General features: G+C 45.0%; 2 pseudogenes; both read left to right on the top strand.

Annotated features, from left to right (window-relative positions):
• The first annotated feature begins 249 nt into the window (after positions 1 to 249).
• LOC123049379 (uncharacterized) lies at positions 250 to 7,661 on the top strand (annotated as a pseudogene).
• Positions 7,662 to 22,526: 14,865 nt separating this feature from the next.
• Positions 22,527 to 22,665, top strand: LOC123072697 (uncharacterized; annotated as a pseudogene).
• The last annotated feature ends 1,661 nt before the right edge of the window (positions 22,666 to 24,326 follow it).

Here is a 24,326-nt window from a genome sequence, read left to right as displayed (position 1 = left end):
TGTACTACCCATATCATCAATATTAATCAAGCAGGACGTAGGGTTTTACCTCCATCGAGAGGGCCCGAACCTGGGTAAAACTTCGTGTCCCTTGCCTCCTGTTACCATCCGGCCTAGACGCACAGTTCGGGACCCCCTACCCAAGATCCGCCGGTTTTGACACCGACAACGAGCAATGGACCAAAGCTGGGGACGAGCCAACTCTTCGACGAAGATTGCGCCCGGGCACCGAGAAGAAGGGTTGAAGGCATGCACAAGCCGCTCACCGACGGGCCGACGCCGAAGAGATCCAGCCGCCGCCGTGAGACGAACCCGACCACCGCCAAGGGCCACCACCACGCCGTGGCAGCCCCATCCACGCCGAGCACAGCCCGCGGCACCTGCCATCGCCGGATCGGCCGGGGGCCGGCAGGCCCGCCACCACCATGGAGCGCTGCAGCAAGGGGCGGTCACCGGAGCCGGCCACCACCTGCAGGAGCCGGAGCCTCGCCACCATATAGGCCCAGGCCACCCGCGCCGCAGCTTCGTCAGATCTGAGCCACGCCCAAAGCCGCCGCCACCGGGAGCAGAGAACGCCCCAGCCCGCACCAGCCACTCCATGCCGCCGCCGCGCCACCGCCCAGCCCCGATGGCCCGCGCCATCCAGCGCCGTGCGGGGGGAGGAAGAGGCCCCGCTGCCACCCGAGCTGGCCGGGCTTTGCCCGCCAGCACGCGGGGGCAGCGGCGAGGGGAGGGAGGAACAAGGAGGAGGGCCGAGCCCGCGTGCTAGGGTTTCCCCCCCGGCGGGAGCGGCCAGGAGGGGAGGGGAGTCTATCCACTCACCTGTAGCTTCCATTAGCTGTTTGGGAAGAAAAGGTTAGCAAAAGCAATACTATCATCAAAATTATTGTCACATGCAGTTCTCCTGCATTGTTCGAAAAAAATACTATCATCAAAATTCTTTTCTCATGAGCAAATGGGGCTTTTTTGCAGCTAAGATTCAGCAGTGCTAGCAGCTCAACGCCAAGTACTGCAAATTATATTATATTGGTCCATAAATAAATTATTGGTCTGATTTGTAGAGGTGACAAATCATACTTCCATAGATGAAAGTAGCAGAATATACTAATTACCAGATGGCGTAGCAGTGGAGAGAAAAAAACAAGAATGATGTATGCACTAAACAAGATCTCATGGTCATAATTCACACATGTCAAATTAGATGTAAAGGCTGCAAAGCTTAGTCCGGATGCCTTAAATCTTAACCACATTTTGCTACTGCTAATTTCCAGAAGTGAGCTCTGACAGCTTTTTACAATAAATTAGTCAAGATAAGTTCCTAACACTACAAGAAAAAAATGTAAGCCGTGTGCCTAATACATTCGGCTTATGCCGATTTGCACTCGGCTTATATATAAACCGAGTAAAACTCCCGGTTTATAGGACACGGCTTACAGGGGACCGGCTTACCAGGTATAAGCCGGGTGCCGTGCTAAAAAAACTCAGTTTATATATAAACCGAGTGTTTGCGCGAGGCACACGGTTTAATAAAGTAACATAACGGTAGTCATGTGCTAACGGCCATGTGTCGGCATCGGGCCGCACAACAGACAATTTATATATATTATATATAAGCCGAGTGCCTCCTTCTCGGCTTATATTTGGCAGGCCGCCACTTGTAATGCCTATAAGCCGGGTGTCTGGCACCTGTTACACACGGCTTATACCTTATAAGCCGAGTGCCAAATCTGAGGTATTGTGGTTTGCAGTTATTCAAAGGGAAGTGTTTGTGGCTGGGGTGCCGGCCGAACCGTTGCGTCGGTCGCGCTCTGTGCGTTGGATCTCTTTTGATCCAAGGACGTTGTCTGCGCCACGTGTTACCACAGACCCATGTTTTTTAACGCGCACGGGTTATCCCTTCCCTAGTTTTTTGCTGCAACCGCACGGGGGCGTCATTTCGGTGCGAGGAGGCAGGGCGACCTGCGGGCGACGGGCTTGTTGGCGCCTGGAGATCAGGAGCGGCGGCGGCGGCCCAGGGCGGATCTCGATTCTCCGACGATCTATGGCTTCCCCGGATGGTAACTCTCCCCTCTTGCTCTCCCTTTCGTTGTTGTCTCCCCCTCCCCCGTTGGCTTTAGGGTTAGGGCGGGTTATGGTGCGAGCGAGTTGTTTGTGTTCCCGCGGGCCGGCGCCGGCGCCGGCGCGGACGGGGACGGGGTGGTGTTCCCGCGAGTTGAGGGAGGGGGCGGGGTGGTGTTCCCGTGGGCAGAGGGAGGGGCGGGTGGTGTTCCCGCGGGCAGATGGAGGAGGCGGGGTGGTGGATTTGAATCTTGTGTTCACTAGGGATTTGGGATGGGATTGGGATTAGGATTTGGGAGGATTTGGGATTTTGTTCATCCACGAACTATTGGATACAGGGAATTGGTATTGCTATGTTTAAATGGTCACTGGACACTTCCGAGGGGAATTTGTGAGGAACATTTTGTTTTAGATGATACAGTAGAACAGAGTAAACTTCATATCACCATGTGAAGATGCATGCACACTGCTGTGTTTGTGTTTTTGTGTTGTATATACGGCCGAAACCAACTTTGTACTTTTGCAAATGTACGTGCACTTTTTCTAAGATCATCATCTGCAAGCATGTAGGAGTACTAGAGTTTACCAGCAAATGTACTAGATCAATATGTATTACGAACCTTTTTTTTGCGTATGATGAACCAAGTTTGAACTCCGCAACCCAATACCCCTGCTTCTGAATCGAGGATCATTTCAGATTTGATTGCTGAAACTAGAACAAACAGAAATGAATTCATCTCTGAACATGAATCTTATGCGGCGGATTTACCAGTAGCTTACACGGAGTGACGGAGTTATGACCGGCCTCGCGCCGAACGCGTGTTCGCAGCAGCAGAGTTACACGAAACATGTGAACTCTTATTTATGTATCTCAAGCTCCAGCGCTGAATAGAATGACGCTGAAAATTAACTTGTTTGAGATCCTGAAGGAATCACACACCACATAGAGGCATCCTTGTTTGCCATGTAAATTTGTAAATAGGTTTCTTGGTGCTACAAAATCTCCTAGGTTTTATTCTATAGCAGACATACTTGTATAAATGCTAATTTTAGAGTGCAATGTTTTATTCTGTACATTTTTTATGTGTGCTTGTATGTTTCATAGGTTTTACAGATTTTTTAGGTGTTCTTGTATGTTTTTTCCTAGCTACTGATGATGCAGTTTTAGGGTTTTATTGACTTGTTTTTTTTCCTTTTTGTAGATGTCGCAGGCACCGCTGGTGAGAATGAAGGGAGTAAGAAGGTTAAGAAGAAGATCAAGAAGAAAGGCAATCTATGTGGCTTTAAGTCAAGGTTTAACTCAAAAAGGCTGGCTGAGATTGGGAAGCAAGTAACACCAGAAAAACAGAGAATCATAAGGGAGGGACCGTTTGGAGACTTGTTGGACATCCGGTCTTTCAAGGTGCCCCATGAGGTCATTGAGTTTGTTGTGATGAACACGAATCACATACTCTCTGAGTTCAAACACAAGAACAAGTCCATCACCTTCAGCAAGCTCATGGTGAAAAGGATTTTCAACGTGCCATCCGGTGATAGACCGGTGAAGCTTCTTAAGAAGAGCGATGAACATGATCTTCGCAGCATCTACAAGGAGGGGAACAGGGCTCCAATCGCCCATGTTATCAAGTTGCTCACTAGTTGCAGCGATGAGGACGTGGTTATGATAAATAGGACTTGGACACTCCTTGCGTTGGCAACAGTTTTGTGCCCAGGCACTGGCAATATGGTGAATCTTGAGTATCTAGCTTCCTTGGAAGATATGTCTTTGGTGCATGAATTCGCTTGGGATGAGCACTTGTTGGCACGAGTGATGGAGGAGGTTGGAGTCTTTCAAGAGAAGAAGAGGATGCAAGCAAATACAGAAAAAGCAGCGGAGTTTCAGATCGCTTCATGCCTTCCCATGTTAGCGGTATGCAACGCAACATTATGAAAGACATGCATTTTTTTCTTTGCTGCATGAAACCTTATATACATTTCTATAGCTCGCATTTATGTTTTTGTTGGCTAATGTCCTTTTCCATTCTATGCAGATCATATACATGGATCATATTGATATTCTGGCCGGCCTCCCAAATGAGCATGCCATTGCTTATTCCGTGCCGAGGATACATTTTGTTTGTCAAAAGGATTTTGATTGGTTGGATAAAGTTGACAAGAACAAGCTCACTCTTGTCCAACCTTTCTACGGGAAACACACCCAAGTAATTTTGCTACATCCCGCCTATGTATTTTCCTTTGCCAATGGAGTATTAAGACCCCCCCCCCTGTTTTTTGCTCACTGAATTTGCATGTAGCAATCTTTGCTTTTCCATTTAGGTTATGGCAGCCTTCTTATTTCCGCCACTCATGTTTTGTTTTCCTAGATACGGAGTTTGTGCAACACCCCCTATGCAGCACAACTCGCGGGACAGGAAGTTGGTGCTGAAGCAGCCAGTGGGCAGGGAGTTGGTGCTGAAGCACCTAGTGGCCAAGGAACTAGTGGCCAAGGAAGCCAAATTCAAGGTGCTGAAATTCAAGCAAAGGACTCTCAATCAAACGAGGCTCAACAAAATGTTGAAGCTGAACCACACCTATCATCCTCGCTCAACGATTGGCTGCAGCAATCATTCCCTAGCATGCAAGATCTAAGGGTACTTTTCCCCCATCTACACTATTTTTTTCTTTGTATTCATTTCTTGTTTGCCTTTGGCTTTGCATTATTTACTATACCCAGTTGCAAGTGTATATTTTGTTTGCTGCATCCCTCATTCTGATGTGCTACAACCATGTTCTGTTTTTGCTTCATATGTGGTTTAAGTTCATACCTACTAGGCTTTTTTTCTGCATCCATATGACTAGTGTGCTACAACTACATTCTGTTTTTGCTTCAAAGATATCATAATTTTGCTACATCCATATCAATAATTTGCTACCTAGAGGTATAGACCATTTGTTTTTTATGCTTCATCCATGACAGTAAATTGCTACAATCACACTGTTTATTTGATATATAGTGACACAGTAGCACACCTACTTGTTTCTTGCTTCATCCATACCTCTAATGTGCTACACCCACATTTGTGTTTTTTTACATCCATACTTCTCAAAATCTGGATATACTTGTCACTAAAAATGTTGGCGACTTGCCTTCTTGTAGGTACCAACTCAGTTTCAAATGCTCTACGACAAGCACAAGGGTATTTTTGCAGCAGAGGTGGATGGTGTAGTAGGCAAGTTTGGCAGTGTTTAAAGGAATTGCAGTGCAACCGGATGGCTCCTCTCCTTCGTGATGTTGGAGACGCCATCACAGCTACCAATGAACCCAACTTTTCCTTTGAAGCACCTATCATGGACGAATGTCGCGGAAAAGAGAATGATGCTAAAGCTGCAAATGCCGACATTGGTGCTCAAGCTCAAGCTCAAGGTACAACACCTAGCATCAACAAGGATGAAGTCACCGGATTGAACCTAGAAGTTGCAATAGAGGCTGTGGAAACTTGTGAGCAACAAAGAGTGAGTTTCGAGATGGAAGGCAACGCCTCACCTCACAGCCCCCCACTCTTCTATGATGCACCCAGGAGTGCGACAACCGGCATTTGGGACGACGAGCCATCCTGTGAGTTGTTCCCAAAGGGCTCCGAAGACTATGAGATGATGCATTTCACGGATGAGCCTATAATTAAGAAGAGCACGGTCAGCCCCATCTATGCAAACATCCCCGTGTTTCCTGTTGTTCAGACGATGATGACAGCCCAAGTATGCTTCCTTCATCTTGCATCATTTCTTTTTGTTTTTCTCCATATCATTTTTTCACATTTGTGTGATTCCAGCAAATTCTTGTTGTACAATCTCTTGCAAACTCATCCATTTGTATTTTTTTGCTACAGCTCTTAAGATGGTCGCTACAGAAGAGCATTTTGCTGATGCAAGCAGTGGCCCTAGCACACATGACAAGAACACTAGGAAGAAGAGGATGGCCAAAGTTCCAGCCATAAAAAATACCAAGGCAAAGAAGCAAAAGGTCGACAAGGCTGCAGAAATGTATGAGAGGTTTGTAAAATATGGGAAACCATTGAGGAAATCACAACCCAATGAACAAGTGTGAGCTACCTAAGCCTTATCTGTTTTTGCTTTCTATTTTTTTATTTTTTTTGCTCGAAAGAAATGATTCATTTTGGTTGCATCTATGGTAACAGGACACCTTTCATCAAGCTAGGTGGATTTTACATTGGATACAAGAAATTCCTTGTATGCTTCAAGCCTCGTCGGGATATGAATGATGAGGTCATGTCACTATGTATCGAGATGAACAACATTGCATCCCGTGCAGCAAAAGAACCGGAGCTGAAGAAATACATTTTCTCAGTCCACGCGGGGGTAAGTTCTTGTAAAAACAAGCAATGCTTCATTCTTTTCTTTCTTTTCACATTTTCGTTGCAACACACACTAACCATTTTGTTGTATCTTTCAAGTAGATCCTACTAAAATAAGACCCATCAACTTTCCAACCAGCAAAACTCATGGCTGAGCTTGAAAGGGTTATGAAAGTGTTCAAGGTTCAAAAGTTTGACCTCGTAAGTTTCACGAAGCTTTCTTTTGTTCCACACCACAAATAACTTCCAAATATGATCCAATGATGTGACGCGGCTGTAACATTTTTTACATGTTCTGAGTACCTTTTCGCCTTTCTTTTATTTTTTGCAGCACTTTTTCACAATTGTTCATGATCGCCATTGGATAGTTGTTTGCGCAAACTTGCTTCACAAGCAGTGGAATGTATTTGACTCAATCCATTCAAAAGGAAAACAATCTCCTTTGAAGAAGCAGGCCAATAACTTGGTATGCTCATGCTCTCTAATTTTTTCTGTTTAGCCTTCAGATTCATCTACATAAATGCCCTATTGTCATCTTTACACACCTCATTTTATTTTTGAAACTTTTGTGTGTGTTTTCAGTGCTAGATCACAAACTTTGCAACCCTCGCACAAGAGTGCAGCGAATTCAATGTCAATGTTGGATCCTTCGCCTGTGTTGACCTAGAGGATTACCCAAAGTAAGATACCCTGTGAGTTTTCTTTTTGAATTTTGCTTCAATCATGTGTTCCATTTCAACATTTTGTTTTTTCAACTACGCATGGGAAGTATGATGGAGAACTTTTTTTATCTCACAGATGTGATTGTGGTTTTTTTGGGCTCAAGTATGTGGAGAACTATGATGGGAAGTCAATGAGAGAGTTCAAGCAGGTACACATTTTTAATTTTTTGTCTTGTCATTTTGTTACAATCTACTTTCTTTGTTTTCAATACTCATGCAACAGAAGAATACCATGTTTTGTTGTTGCTTCATATGTGGTTCAAGTTTGTACCTACTAGGCTTTTTTAGCTACATCCATATGTCTAGTGTGCTACAACTACATTCTGCTTTTGCTTCATCCATATCATAATTTTGCTACATCCATAACAATTTTTTGCGGTGGATGGATGTGAACTTTTTGCATTCATCACTCATGCAACTCAAGAATAACGAGTATCATACTTGCTTACTTTTTGTATTCATTTTTTATAGGAAGACATGGCGCGATACCGCATCGATGTGGCATACAACCTTTTCAGCCACCCAATGAACAACACCCCAAAGGAGCGGGCGTTCAACGATGAGTTGGCGGCTTGATTTTCTGGAAGGTTCAAGACGAACAAGCTTGTTTCTTCGTTAGGTCTAGATCATGTCCGAGGTGGTAGCGTTCTGATAGGATTAGAGTACTGCGCGTTCGTATGTAAACTGTTGATACCTCCAGTAAACATGTGTCCTTTTGGTATGTAAACCGATGATAACTTTATATTTGGATGATGCACTTATGTTTTTAATGGATGCGTTCTTCTGTTTGCCAACATGATCATGCGTTGACAATTGTTTTTTGTTTCACTGGTTCTAAAATATGAAAATATTTCAAACTTCATCCATTGAAGTTTCAAGGGAATCTCTGTGCATTTTCCCCCTCAAAACATATTTTCTGAAAAATAATATGTGAATGCTATTTTTTTGTCACACACTTAAATTGCTGCAAGCTCACAGGAAATAGCTACAACCTTCTGTTAGATTTGTTCCAGAGCCAAAATATACTTTTTTACCTGCAAATTAGCTACATCCCTATAATATTTTTGCTGGAAGCATAATATAAATATGCTTCCTTTTCCAACTTTTGCTGTATAGCTAAATCAACACTTTAAATCATTCAAGGCTTTTTCCTTTTCAAACTTGTTATTTTGCTTCAACCATGTTTTAAAAAGCTTCAACCATGTTTGCAAAAAGCTTCAACCATGTTTCCTAAAATCTGCAACCATATTTTGAAAAAGTTTCAACCATACTTTGAAAAAGTTACAACCAAGTTTTCAAAAGCTTCAACCATGTTTCCTAAAAGTTGCAACCTTGTTTACAGAAGCTTCAACCATGTTTTTAAAAAGCTGCAACCATGCTTTTCAGAAATCTTCTAAACATGTTTTCTTAAAGCTTCAAACATGTTTCCTAAAAGCTTCAACCATATTTTCAAAAAGATTCAACCATGTTTTTTAAAATCAACCATGCTTTTCAAAAGCTTAAAACATGTTGTTTTTAAGCATGGATCAAGCTGTGGTTACAACAACCATTGAGTACTATTTTAAAAAAAATAAGAAAAAACCCACATTCTGCTTTTTTAAAAAAAATCTACAAATTTTGGCACCATCATACTACAAAAAGTAAGCTCTCACAAACATATAACAATAAGAATTTTTTTAAAAACAACTCTTGTAAAAAGCAACATTCTGCTTTTTTCAAACCACACATGTAGTAATATGTTGCAATCCCACAAAACAAACATTCATAGCTAGTCAACACAACTTATTATCATAAGTCATGGGGTGTTACAAGGCAATTCATCATTTTTTCCCTCACGAAAATATCCTAAAGTGTAAGGATTGTTTCGACACCCGGAGCTTTCGCGCTCGCACTCGCAGCAAGAAAAGCTGCAAGGAGTTGGCAATACTTCACGTTGTGATCTTCATCTTCACAATATTTGCATGGAGTCTTCTTTTCCCTTAGCTTTGGAGCTTTCTTCGTTTTCGCCGCGTCCTTCTGCTTTCTTCTTCATTTCATCTTCTCGAATCTTAATTAGTGGTTTCCTGCGCTTCTCTTTCTCCTTTAGCCTCCCCTTCTTTGCTGACTTTGGTGGGTTCCGCAGTCCTACTGGGGGTGGATCCCACTGACCTGTACTTGGACCCCCTGAGACTTGTTCATTTCCTGCATGACCTTGGCCTTCTTCGTCTCCTGCAAACCCATCAGTTGCTCTAGCTTTTATTGCAGCAACCCCAACACTGCCCTGATCAATTAACCTAGAGACAAAACTATAAGCTTCATCATTGAAGCAAGCATCAGAAGCGAGTTTCCCAAACTTCCGGCATAGAGAGTTAAACTTTAGGGTGTTTGTCGTGGGGACGCTGAAATGCATAGCTCTATGCCCATCGCCCGGTTCAGGCGCAAGGTCGGTTGCTCTCTTAGACCTTCTTGGAAGCATGTAAGTCGCAGGTATCTTTTGCACATTCAGGTGCACCATGACACGGATGATATGTGGGCAGATCAGCCCACACATCTCAAACATGTTGCAGGTGCACATGTATGCCTGATCTTTAGGAGCAACACGCACCGTGTACACTTTTGGGTTGACGCCATAATTTGCAACAAGGCGAAACCAGATGACATCCCCTTGCAGCTGATATTGCAGACCATAGCCTGTTGATTTAGCCAATAGTTTCTGAAACTTGGAAAATACCTCTCTGGTATAGAAATCTGCAGCTTGCTTTTCAATGTTGTAGCTGCAAACAAAAAAAGCTTCCAACATCAATAAGAATTGCTACATATGTTTCAAAGAAATGCTGCAACCACACTATGCTGGAAAACTAAAAAATGCTACATGACTTTGGACTTACTTGCCCCAGAGCGGAGGCCTCGTCGCTTCATTGATGAAGCCAGCATTGTCTTCACGATCAAGCATTAGCTCCTGGCAAAGCTCAAACTGCTGGACAAATGTCCAAACCGAGTCTCCGTGATGATTTAAAGTCTTGAAGTAGGAATTCAGGCCCTCGGACCGCCCGGTTGTTCCTGTGAATGGGAAGAACTTATTCCTAAAGTACACAGGAGCCCACATCTCCCTGCTGTCCCACATGTTCTTGAGGTGTTTCTTATCAGCCACACCAAATGACTCGACCATCTGCTTCCACCGTTCTTGAAACTCCTCAACGGTATCGGAATCATTGATGCAACCATAGAATGCTTCAGCAAAAGGCTCATCCTTACCCAACATCTTCCCTAGTTTCGTCCTTGCAACCCGGAAGACGTGCCACTTGCAACATCTGTGTGTTGAATGTGGAGATACCATTGAGATGGCTTTAGCCATCGCCTGGTCTTGATTAGTCATAATGTTCAACGGATGCTCGTTATTCATTGCCAACATCCATGGCTGGAAGATCCATTGCTGGAACAAAGCGCACCCCAAGCAAACAGTATGTGTGTGGTTGTTAATGCCAACAATCGCAGCAAAGGGCAAGTTGTAGCGATTGGTGCAGAATGTGGTGTCGAAAAACACACAATCTTTGTACTTTGGATACAAGGCCCTTGTTCTCCCATCAACCCAGAAAAGTGCCCTAACAGCTCCATCTTCTTCTAGCTTCGAGAAAAAGAAGTTGGGATTCTCCACTTGTCTTCTCTCAAAGTACTCGATTGTCAGCTCCAAATCACGCTCTGACAGGCCCCTTCGCAGCTTTGCTCTTGCATTTATCACATCAGTCTTCACATACGGCAAACTCCTAGGATCGCAACACCGTGCATCTCCAAGCAAGCCCATCATATTAGCCGTTGATATGTTGCGATAGTGCAGCGAAGTGATGTATTGCATGTCTGCATCAGGGATCTTTCTGTGAGAGCGGCAAAATCTCCGACGCCCCCTTTGCAACATCAGCTGGTGTGTGTGATCGGCCTCAAAAACTATCACAACCAAGCTACCGTCTTTGAGGCTAACACCCATACGAGCCTTGCAATCATATCGCTCCAACCGGTTTCTTCGCCTCTTGTCACTCACATCCATATAGATGCCAGCTTGTTTGCTTGGAGATTTTTTATTACTAGCATAGCTCATATCAACATCATCACTTTGATTTGTTGCAACCGCGTCAGAAATGCTTCCACCAACATTCTTCGAAGGATCTTTCCGTGAGTGTATGCACTCAAAAACTCTATAGATTAGGATGCGCTTCTGTTTCAAGCTATTTTTCCTACTATGCTTTGACGTCACAATGCGAGTTCCAAAGCCCATCTTCGAAGCATATTCATTGTAAACACACTGAGCTTTTTCAACATTGTCAAAAATCATTCAAACAAAAGGGACAACTGGCTATGATGATATATCTTCGTCTGGTTCATCAACAAGTGTTGCAGCATTTTCATTGGCATTGTCACCGGTCACACAGGCATTGCAATGGTTTGGAGCTGCACCATCCGTGTTCAGCCGCAAGGAATCGTCACTATCATGTCCCGGAGTATCATTCAGATCAATGCCATCATCTTCTTCTTCGTACGCAACATTTTGCATATCATCATTAAGGAAAATCGATGGCTCCACAACAACATTCTGCAACAAAATAAGCACCCAAGTCAGTTCTTTTTTGCTGCATGAAAAAACATGCAAAAAACGCGAACAAAAAAAGTGGATGCAGCATGTCAATCACAATTCCAAAACAACTCCTGCATGCAGCATTTTAGGATGTAGCATGTAACATCCAGCAAGTAGCACGTAGCAAGTGCAACACATACTTGTAACATTTTACTAGCAGACAGCAGGAAGATGCTAGCATTAATTGACAACATATCAGAAACATTACAAAAAATTAAACACAAGTATGTTGAGAACATCTCTTTTTAATCTCATGCTCATCAATTGAAATCAAAGGTTGCAACATTTTTTTGTGAACAAAAGGATCTAGGGTTGCAATTGGAAATCATACCAGATCAATTTCATCCCGGCCATACCATGCTGCATCTTGGAAGACCACACCAGGGTTGTAGTACCGTTGCAGCACCGGTCCACTACCACCAGGGCCTTGCCGCCTCAGGGGACTTCGGCCATGAACGGCAGCGAAGCTCAAGCCCAAATCCATGGAGGCAAGGAGGTCATTATGGATGTAAGACATGATTGAAGCAATTCCAAGGCCGCTTGATATATGGGGAAGCCCCTCCTCGACGTGATTCGGCCGTGGGAAACTTAAAACAGGCGGATCCGGCCGCTGCCGCCGCGGATCGGGGACGGGCAGACGCGGGGGATCCAGCTCCCCTGTTTTTCTCGTTGTGACTGTTTTGTACAACGGTTGTAACAAAACGTGTTTTTTTTGCTGCAACAGTTGGTTCGGTACACACTCGCACGCAGATCTTACGGTTCGCGCTAACCGCATCTGCCCTTATTTGTATACACACCCCAGGTATTCGAGTATTCAAATGTATATGTATACACCCCGCCTACAAACGCCCACATAGGAATCAATCGAGTGGATCGATTAGCTAGCTATATACATACTACTAGTGGTCTAGTACACGTGAGAGTAGATCGAGCGGCTCGATTAGCTAGATAGGGGCTAGCTTTGCTTGCTGGTGGATCGACGCGGCCGTGCTGGAGCACTCACCCGCCGGCGAGGAGGAGCACTGCATCGAGCTGAGCATGGACGGGTAGGTTCTGCTGCCGCGAGCTGCTGCTGCTTGCTCCGTTGACTGCTGCTCTTTGAGGAGGCTGCGGCACTTCGGCGTAGGCGGCGGCGGCGTGGAGTGGAGAAGGAGTGGACAGAGAGGAGAGAGATGTTCGGGAGAGGATGGGATATAATAAGGGAGAGAGGGGAGGGAGGAGAGAGGCCAACAGCCGTTCGATTTCAGAAGGAGCGCACGAGATATGCGGCTGAGTTCTTGCCATGTCACTGATCCGTGGCTCAAACGGCTCAGCCAATGAGAAAAAAGCACAGGAGCTACATTATGTGTGTTGTTTTACTAGTACGTTTTCATATTAATTAGGACCCATAATTGCATTATTTTCTCATACATTTTTATCACAGCCTCTAGGTATCATATAAAGACACGCTACCAAGTTTCAAGAATTTCGGAGTTCGTTTGCATTCTCTGGAATTAAAAAACCAACAAACTTTATGTTTGGGTCGAATATTGGTGCCCTTGTGTTTGGAATTCCTTTTTTTCTTGTATATGGTCTAAACATAGACTCAAGAACGCAAATATGAATTTTCAATCAAATTTTGCCAACTTTTTCACGCACTTGTAGTTCAATTTTGAATTATATCCGTTAAATGTCTATAAATGCACTTAATGACTTAAATATAGCAAACGGAACCCGAAAGATACCAAAATTTTACATGGATCAAGTAATGGTGTATATTCAGTGTATAAAAATTTCCAAGACCAACGGATGTAGCAACGGTCGCTTTGCCTTCATACCTTACTCGTTCCCTCTCGAAAACACGTTTCTTCCTCGGAGACGGTCTAGTTTTCAAGCAATGTACATCACAACTTTTACGAAATGTTCTCAAATTTATAACACAGCATTTAGGTGTCATATGAAGGCACCATGCCAATTTTCATGTTTTTCGAAGTTTGTTTGCATTTTTTGGGATTTATAAACCGAAAAACTACATGTTCGGGATCAAGTCTTGGCACTCTCATGTTTGGAGTTCCTTTCTTTTTATTGCATATGTCCTATACATACACTCAAGAACACAAATATGTTTTTTTTACCCAACGTTGCCAACTTTTTCACGCACTTGTAGTTCAAAACTGAATTATATCTGTTAAAGATATAGAAATGCTCTTAATGGCTTAAATATAGCAAACGGAGCCCGAAAGATTTCAAATTTTTACATGGATCACGTAATGGTGTATATTGAGTGTATAAAAAAACTCAAGGCCAACGGATGTAGCAACGGTCGCGTTGACTTCATACCTCGCTCGTTCCCTCTCGAAAACACGTTTCTTCCTTAGAGACGGTCTAGTTTTGAAGTGATTTGCATCACAGTTTTTACGAAATGTTCTCAAATTTGTACCACAGCATTTAGGTGTCATATGAAGACACCATGCCAATTTTCATGTTTTTCAAAGTTTGTTTTCATTTTTTGAAATTTATAAACCGAAAAACTACATGTTCAGGATTGAGTCTTAGCACCCTCATGTTTTGAGTTCCTTTCTTTTTATTGTATGTGGCCTAGACATAGACTCAAGAACACAAAAATGATTTTTTAACCCAACTTTGTCAACCTTTTCACACACTTGTAGTTCAAATTTGAATTATATCCGTTAAAGATATAGAAATGCATTTAATTGCTTAAATATAGCAAACGGAGCCCGAAAGATTCTAAATTTTTACATGGATCATGTAATGGTGTATATTGAGTGTAGAAAGAAAATCAAGGCCAACGGATGAAGGAACGGTCGCGTCGCCTTCACACCTCGCTTGTTCCATCTCAAAAACATGTTTCTTCCTCGGAGATGGTCTAGTTTCCAAGCAATGTACATCACAACTTTTACTAAACGTTCTCAAATTTTTACCACAATATTTAGGTGTCATATGAGGGCACCATGCCAATTTTCATGCTTTTCAGAGTTCATTTGCATTTTTTTGGAATTTATAAACCGAAAAACTAGATGTTCGAGATCGAGTCTTGGCACACTCATGTTTCGAGTTCCTTTCTTTTTATTGTATATGGCCTAGACATAGACTCAAGAACACAAATATGATTTTTTAACCCAACTTTGTCAACCTTTTCACACGCTTGTAGTTCAAATTTGAATTATATCCGTTAAAGATATAGAAATGCATTTAATGGCTTAAATATAGCAAACAAAGCCCGAAATATTCCAAATTTTTACATGGATCAAGTAATGGTGTATATTGAGTGTAGAAAAAAAAATTCAAGGCCAACGGTTGAAGGAACAGTTGTGTCGCCTTCACACCTTGCTCGCTCCATCTCAAAAACACGTTTCTTCTTCGGAGATGGTCTAGTTTCCAAGCGATATACATCACACCTTTTACGAAATGTTCTCAAATTTTCACCACGGTATTTAGGTGTCATGTAAGGGCACCATGCCAATTTTCATGCTTTTCAGGGTTCGTTTGCATTTTTCAAATTTTATAAAAAGAAAAAGTACATGTTCGGGGTCAAGTCTTGGCACCCTCATGTATGAAGTTCATTTATTTTTCTTGCATATGGCCTAAACATAGACTCAAGAACACAAGTATGATTTTTTTAACCTAACCTTGTCAACTTTTTCACACACTTGTAATTCAAATTTGAATTATATTCGCTAAAGATATAAAAATGTACTTAATATAAGCCGAGTGCTGTCACATGGCACACGGCTTATAGGCCATATAAGCCGAGTGTTGTCGTGGTGCACATGGCTTATAGGCCATATAAGCCGAGTGATGTCGCAGGGCACACAGCTTACAGGCTGTTCTGTGACGGTACCGTCAATCACCTCCGTTTTGGACACGTGACAACTCTCTTTGTCGTGTCTGCTCTATAAGCCGAGTGCTTTTTTGTGTAGATGCCGTGTACCTCATGTAAGCTGAGGGCTTTTCGGCACCACTCGGCTTATAGACTGCCATAAGCCGAGTCCTTTTTATTTGCCGGGTGTTTTTTCTAGTAGACTCGGCTTAGAGTGACATAAGCCGAGTACCCGAAAAAAAAAACTCAGCTTATACTATTTCACACGGCAAAACGTGATTTTCCTGTAGTGTAAGCTCCTGATATGACGAAACTAGCGTACATATACCAATAAAGAACAGTCGACGTGAATGTGCTAGTTTATGTACCATTTTAACTTTTGTAAGTCTGTAATAAGAAAATGTTTGTTACACCATAACACCAAATACTACTGTAGTAGCTCATATGAACACGGTGAGAGGCACTAGAAAAAGAAAATCTGGACATACCTAACGAAGCAAAAGCACCATAAATCAAGATCTATACTGAAACAATGATCATTGTGCCACAAGAAACACTTCATAAGTAATAATTTTGTATTCTAGTCTATGTATGCAGATAGTAGAGAAGACCTGATTGCTGAGAATAAATGGCAAGGCATGTCCATCTAACCTAGAACTGGCACATATGTTAGACATTATAGCTGCCAAGTATGCCTAGTCATCCAGCTGATGTTTTCCTCACCTTAATTTAACGCACAGCAAAATTACTTAAGCTAGCTTGCACAGTATTCACATTACATTGGAAGAAACCAAAAGACCATAGTTATCTCGGCAGCATAACTGACTTGCAGCAATCTATGCAATCAATCTGAATTCTGAAGCACTATCAACTAGCGATGACATGCGAGAACTGCACACAAACGTAAGCAGAATATGAATTGGTGATAAATACCACAATGTGCAGTCTCTCCGCATTGGGAAAGCATCTGAGGAAGGTGGGCACCCTCTTGACATCATTGCGAACTCCGAACCGCACATTCAGACTTAGAATCCTCACACTTGTGATAATGGCACTTGTGCTCGCATTTATCCCAGCCTGGACCCTGGAATTCGCCGAATCCAATAAGGAAGAGTACACATTTGAGTCATGGACATCCATCAGCTGGACACATATGCTAATTTAAGCAATGCAAAGACCAGACATGGGACGAGAGATGTACCATGATGATGGTGTTTTGGATCTCTAGGACGCGGCCTGGCTCCAAGTATCCAAATGCGTGCAGCTTGGGAGCATGGCCAATCCTAATTCGGTGCACAAGCCACCGCCGATCTTGTAAGTTCGGAACAGAATGAGCCTCTCGAGGTGTGGAGCCTTCACCACTGCGATGTTCTCCATAATCGACATACAGATTTGCACGCACCGGAGGCTCTGGCTGATGACGCGGAGCCGCGGCCCCTTCATGCATCCCTCGGTGTTGAGGATGTTGGAAAAATGAGCAAATTACTACGAGATTTAATCCGAACAAATAGAAGATAAATCATGACGGCAATAGCATAGGTTAAACTAATCATGCGAACTAGCATAGTAGATGAACGTGGCCAGAGGTGTGCGCCGGCGTGCGCACGACACCGATGAAGGTGGCGGCGGGGGATCCGGCGGCTCCACATAGCGTGGAGGGCTCGGCATCCAGGGCGGCGGCCCCGGGCGAAGAGCGCCGGGTGGCCCGGGCGGCGGGCCACTCCGGCCGGAGCTGGTGAGGCGCCTCCCTCGGTCTCGCGGGGGACGAGGAGGCGTCGGTCCACGGTCGCTGGTGTGCGGCCTCCCCTGCGCGGTTGCCGTCGCCAGATGCATCTCATCCTCTCCGCCCCGATCTGCTCCTTCCATCGCCGGATCCGGGTCCTCCCAGGCGTCGGCAGCGTGGATCTCGTCGAGGGGGTTGGTTCCGGGGGAAACCCCTGGCCGGCGCAGCCACATCGCAGGCGACGCCCTGGGCGCCGTGCCCCTCCCTGGAGACTGTGGTGAGGATCCTTCTCCCCCTCCTTCCGTTCCCTGCTAGGTGAAAGCCTAGGTCCGCTGATTCGGGCGGCGACGACACATCGGTGTCGTGTTCCTTCTTGGAGGCACAGTCCGGGGATCGCAGGGGCGGCGAGAGAGTCGGGTTGTGGGTGTGATGGTGGCGGGTGGCAGCTTGGCTCGGCGCTTCACTGCCTTTTCTTCGGTGGCTCATCGCTGTTGCCCTTGTTGCTGCGACTGTGGCCGACAGCTCTAGCCCTTCGGTGTGGCTTAACCGCGGACGACGATGGTGCTCGGAATGGTGTGCTCTGAGCTAGCAGGTCTGCTCCTAGTTCTTTCTTCATGCGCAGCTTGGGCGTCTTCCTCTGGGTTCTTGGGTGAACCGAGCTGCCGCTTGCCGGTGCGGCATCCTTCGAGCCAGGATGGGAGGGCAGGGGCCCTTTGCAGTGGCAGTTCCAGAGGAGTGTCAGTGCTGTCTTCGAGTTTGGCTACGATCACGAAGCTTGCGCGGTGGTGCATCATCTCAAGTCCGTAGCTTGTCCGGTTGGTGTAGGTCGTCCTGTAGGGTGTTGGCGGCAGCATGGCGTGATCTTGCTATCGCTGCTACCTTTGAGTCTGTTTCGCTTTTTGCTCCTTGTATCAGCCGCTTGTTTCTCTTCTTGCTTTCCTTGTAAGTTGGTGTTCTTGTATTCCTGGTCGGTTGATGGCTTCGTTAATTCAAAGCCGGGCTCTTCTTGAGCCTTCGTTCAAAAAAAAGCATAGTAGATGAACAAATCACATCTAGGACACATACTAAAAACACGAATTCTACCATAATCTCGAACAGGAAGGATAGAATCACATACGATGCAGCGGGAGCAGCACCGCCAGCGTCGACGTTGTCGCCCATGTCGTCGAGGATGAGGCTGCCGAGGTCGGGGAAGAAGTCGTCGTTCGCGAAGTCGTCGCTGCCAGTAGTCGCGTGAGAGCGCTCCCTAAAAACCTGATCGTCCCTCTCCCGTACAGGATCACGAGAGGCCGGGTTCCGAAGGCCTGCTGCCCCTTCTCCCAGTGCACACCGAAAGGAGGGATGGAGAAGACTTGCTTGGCGGCGAAATGATCTGGAACGGTGATGCGAAACCATACGAAGCAGCTGCGGCTAGGGTAGACGTCTGCCTGACTATATAGTGCAGGCCGGGTAGGCCGTGGGAGTAAACCCCACGTCCGAGTCGCGATCCAAAAAATCGGAAACGGTTCAGTAAATAATGCGTCCGTTAATTATTAAGCAATGACTCATTAATTTTTCTCGAGCAGCAAAAATATAGACAACGTGCATAGCTCTGTCCTCGACTCGGTTCAATCCTGCAGCGCGGCGAGCGAGGAGGAGGAGTGCGCGTGTAGATCTCATCTTCTCATGCTCATACAAGTGGTAGAGGAGCTCACCTTATAAGAAGGTGCAAGTCTCTCTCAACTTCCGGGGTGGGACTAAACTCTAGTCTCACTCACTCCACTCACATGTGTGCATGAATGGGCCAAGAGAATTTTAGAATTTTATTTGGGCTTTGGGCCAAAGGCCTACTAACAAAATTTCAACAATCCCCCACAAAGTCTCATTGGCACATCTCATCATTTAGTTGCAAAACATTGTTTATATACCGGTGCTCAGTGGAGACTGTAAAGTTGAACTTTCACTCAGAGATTTATGCTACACTAGATCAACACTTGAATAGTGGACTATGCCTTGAACTGCAAGTTTTCTGCGAGACTAGTTTCACACAAATTCTTGACCGATACTCGGCCGCCGCAAGGCTTCCCCGTGGGTGGAGCGTATACGTCATACTCCAGGGCCTTTCATGAATTTATTAGAGTTCCTCAGGAGATGCTCCGCACGACAACATCTCTGCTTACCTGAATAAGCCACTTGGAACACATTAAGATAAATATCAACCTGCCATGCAGATCAGGGGAGTATTGCATCTTCACGGAGTGAGATAATTAATATAGGAATACTCTCCTTCCAACTGACCAACAGTTTGTCCCCTACTTCTACTTCACGGGATCTTGGATCACATAGAGTGGGTTACCACTATGGACAACTCATGCGGTGGGTCTCAGACCCATCCCAATCGATGCATTATCTATCACGTTACGTGATAGACCTTTGTGAAGAGATTTGTCAAGTTTTTTGATGTTTGGATATAATCCAACATAATAACTCCGGAGTTCCTCAATTTTCTGACAGATTTTAGTCTCCTCTTCACATGCCTTGAGGACTTTATATTGTCCTTAGAATTGTTTATCTTGACGATCACAGTTTGATTATCACAGTTCATCGGGATAGGGGGTATTGGTTTTTCAACCATAGGTAAGTCCATCAAGAGCTCACGAAGCCACTCTGCTTCAATAGTGACAGTGTCTAATGCTGTGAGTTCTGCTTCCATAGTTGACCTCGTTAAGATGGTCTGCTTGCAAGACTTCCAGAAAACAGCGACACCACCAAGTGTAAAAACATTATCACTTGTGGCCTTAATCTCATCAACATCAGATATCCAGTTTGAGTCACTATAACCCTCTAGTACCCTTGGATACCCGATGTAGTGAAACCCATAGCTCGTAGTGCCTTTCAAATAGTGCATAACTCTCTCAAGCGCAAGCCAATGATCATGTTCCGGTTTTGACACAAACCGACTCAGCTTGCTCACAGCAAAAGAGATGTCAGGCCTCGTGGCATTTGCCAAATACATAAGCGAGCCAATAATCTGAGAATACCTCGGTTGATCTCTAGCAATCCGTCGATTCTTTCGAAGCAACACACTAGCATCATATGGAGTTGGAGAAGGCGTGCAGTCGCTACACCCAAAACGACTCAAGATCTTTTTCACATAGTGAGACTGAAGCAGTGCGATCCCACCATTATCATCTCTCAACAGCTTGATGTTTAAGATAACATCAGCTACTCCTAGATCCTTCATCTCAAAATAGCGAGATAAGAAATCCTTAACCTCCTTGATTAGATCAAGTTTGGTTCCAAAGATCGGTATGTCATCGACATACAGACAAAGAATAACTCCTTCACCCCCACCATGGCAATAGTACACACATTTGTCACCATCGTTTACTACAAAGCTGGCTGCAGTTAATGTTTTTTTGAACTTCTCATGCGACTCCTTGGGAGCTTGTTTAAGACCATATAAAGACTTTAATAACTTGCACACATTTCCTTCCTGACCAGGTACTACAAAACCATCTGGCTGATCCATGTAAATTTCCTCCTTCAACTCCCCATTGAGGAAAACCGTCTTAACGTCCATTTGATGAACGAGAAGACCATGTGAGGCAGCCAGTGACAGTAGCACCCGAATTGTGGCTAGTCTAGCCACATGTGAGTAAGTGTCAAAGAAGTCTTCACCTTCTTTCTGGGTATAACCCTTAGCCACAAGTCGTGCCTTGTACTTTTCAATTGTACCATCAGGTCTAAGCTTCTTCTTAAACACCCACTTACATCCTACAGGTTTGCACCCATAAGGACGGTCAGTGATCTCCCAGGTTCCATTAGCTAAGATGGAATCCATCTCGCTATGAACAGCTTTCTTCCAGTAGTCAGTATCGGGAGATGCATAAGCTTCTGAAATAGTCCTGGGTGTGTATCCACAAGGTACATAATGAAATCATCACCAAAGGACTTTGTAGTCCTCTGTCTCTTACTCCTCACAGGAGTTCCATTGTCACCCTCAACGGGATTCTCAACGTGTTTCATCGCAATGGTGGGTTCAGGAATTACAGTGAATTCCTCACTTGATGGAGTAGGTATCTCCTGATTTGATGAACTCGACATATCCTTCATAGGAAATATGTCCTCAAAGAAAGTTGCATCATTCGACTCCATAATCGTACCAACATGCATGTCGGATACCTCAGATTTTATTATCAAAAATATATAACCAATGCTATGAAAAGCATAGCCCAGAAGAACACAATCCACGGTTTTTTATCCAAGCTTGTGCTTCTTAGAAATTGGTATATTTACTTTCGCCAAACAACCCCAAGTACGTAGGTAAGAGAGTTTCAATCTTTTCCTTTCCCATTTCTCAAATGGAGTCATGGTCTTATGCTTTGTGAGAACTCGGTTTAGGACATGACACGCAGTCATCAGCGCCTCCCCCCATCATTCCTTGGAGAGACCCGATGTGTATAACATGGTGTTAACTATATCAGTTAGAGTTGTTAAGCGACAGATATGGCGTGTAAGGTCCGGTTCAGCCTAGCCTAGACTAGGGTAGTTAGTTGTGATTTCATCTTATCTCTTGTAACTATCTCTATCTCTCTAGTCTATCTCTTGGGCTCCAAGTTAAGGATCCTAACAATGTAATCTTCTCTGTACGCTATACGGGAGTCGAGACACGCTCTATATAACACGCAACCGTCGCCCTAGACAAGGTACGACGTTCTCTCACATGGTAATCAGAGCCTACCTCTTCCATCTCATCTAGTTCCTCCATTGCCACAAACCTCCTACCATGGCCTCCTCCGGCTCCTCCAACTCAAACCTCTCCGGCCAGGTCACCGAGCGCCTCACCCGCACCAACTACATCCTCTGGCGCACCCAGATCACGCCGCAGCTCCAAGGTGCTGGTTTCTTCGGGTATGTTGATGGAAGCATACCCGAGCCGGCCAAAACCGTCGTCACCAAGGATAAGGATGGCAAGGAGGAATCCATCCCAAATCCGCTCCACCACGTGTGGATCCGGGAGGATCAACAGGTACTGGGATATCTCGTGAATAACCTCTCGAAGAAAGTGCTCGTGCAGGTCACGTCGATCGCCCATGCACACGAGCTGTGGTCGGCACTGGCGAAGATGTTCTCGTCGACCTCGCTGTCCCGCGTCAACAACATCCGGGCGGCGCTCACCAACGCGCAGAAGGGCACACAATCCGTGGCCACCTTCTTTGCACACATGCGATCTCTCGCCGACGAGCTCGCGGCGGCCGGCAAACCCCTGGACGATGACGAGCTCATCTCCTACATCATCAACGCCCTGGACATGGAATATCAGCCACTGGTCTCTGCCCTTGATGCTCGTGTCATCCCGGTCACTCTTGACGAACCGTTCGCTCAGATGAGCAACTTCGATCAACGAGTGACCCTCTTCCAAGGGGCTGGGACCGGTGGCGACTTCAAGTCTTCGGCAAATGTCGCCACCCGTGGGCGTGGCGGTGCCTCTCGTCCTCGTGGCCCTCCTCGCGGGAAGAGCAGGGGCCCTGGCAGGGGCAACACCAGCGGCAACAACAACGCACGCAGCTATGGCCGACCCTCCTACTCCAACACCAAGGGCGGCCGCCGATCTAATGGCTCCACCAACAAGTCTCGGCCTGATGCTATCCGCTGCCAAATCTGCGGTAAGCTGGGCCACTCTGCAAAAGATTGTTGGTACCGGTTTGATGAAGATGAAGAATCATCTCAAGATGAAAAGGTGGCCGGGGCTGCTGAAGCTTCCTACGGCGTCGACAAAAATTGGTACGTCGACAGCGGTGCCACAAACCACATCACCGGTGAGCTGGAGAAGGTGACCATGCGGGAGAAGTACCGCGGCCAAGATCATATCCACACTGCTAGTGGAGAAGGTATGAAGATTAGTCATATTGGTCACTCAATTATTAAAACCCCTCATAGGAAAATTCATCTCAAACGCACCTTGCATGTCCCTAGTGCCAACATAAATCTCCTTTCTGTTCACCGCATTGCCATTGATAATCATGTCTTTCTTGAATTTCACCTCCTCTTCCTTTTGATCAAGGATCAGGCAACGAGGAGGGTGCTGTATCGAGGTAGATGCATTCATGGGCTTTACCCGTTGATTCCGGAGATTAGAAGATCTAATAAACAAGTTCTTAGTGCCACCAAAGTGTCTTTAACACGGTGGCACGATCGGTTAGGTCATGCAAGTTTCTCTTTAGTTGAGCGTTTGCTTAGGAAAAATAAACTCCCATATGTTGGGGATCGTGATGTTGAAACAATTTGTGATTCGTGTCAAAGGGCCAAGAGCCACCAATTGCCTTATCCAGTTTCTACAAGTATTTCTACCAAACCTTTATAGCTCATTTTTTCTGATGTCTGGGGGCCTGCCCCCTCCTCTGTTGGTAGACATACATATTATGTGAGTTTCATTGACGACTATAGCAAGTTCACGTGGATCTATCTCCTTAAGAAACGTTCAGATGTCTGCCAAGTTTTTCTCAATTTCCAAGCTCTTGTAGAAAGAAAATTTGACAGTAAAATTCTTTCTCTCCAATCTGATTGGGGAGGGGAATATGAGAAGCTAAACTCGTTTTTCAGAAACTTGGCATATCCCATCATGTTTCATGCCCTCATGCCCATCAACAGAATGGGTCAGCCGAGTGCAAGCATCGATATATCGTAGATGTTGGTTTTTCTCTTCTAGCCGGCGCCTACATGCCCCTTAAATTTTGGGACGAGGCATTCCTCACTGCTATCCACATTATAAACATGCTACCTAGTCATGTGATTAACAATGAAACTCCCATGGAAAGGCTTCTTCACACCAAACCAGACTACACGGCACTTCGTGTGTTTGGATGCGCCTGTTGGCCGAATCTTCGCCCTTACAATGATCGCAAACTCATGCTTAGGTCAAAACAGTGTGCCTTTATTGGTTATAGTGCTCAACACAAGGGCGTCAAGTGCCTTGACATTTCCACTGGTCGTGTCTATATCTCCCGAGATGTAGTGTTTGATGAAACAAAATTTCCCTTCGCAAATCTTCACCCCAATGCCG

This window comes from Triticum aestivum, chromosome 1A, assembly GCF_018294505.1.
Source record: "Triticum aestivum cultivar Chinese Spring chromosome 1A, IWGSC CS RefSeq v2.1, whole genome shotgun sequence".
Lineage (NCBI taxonomy): Eukaryota > Viridiplantae > Streptophyta > Magnoliopsida > Poales > Poaceae > Triticum > Triticum aestivum.
Note: the sequence above shows the minus strand (reverse complement) of the source record. Positions and strands in the feature narration are given on the sequence as shown.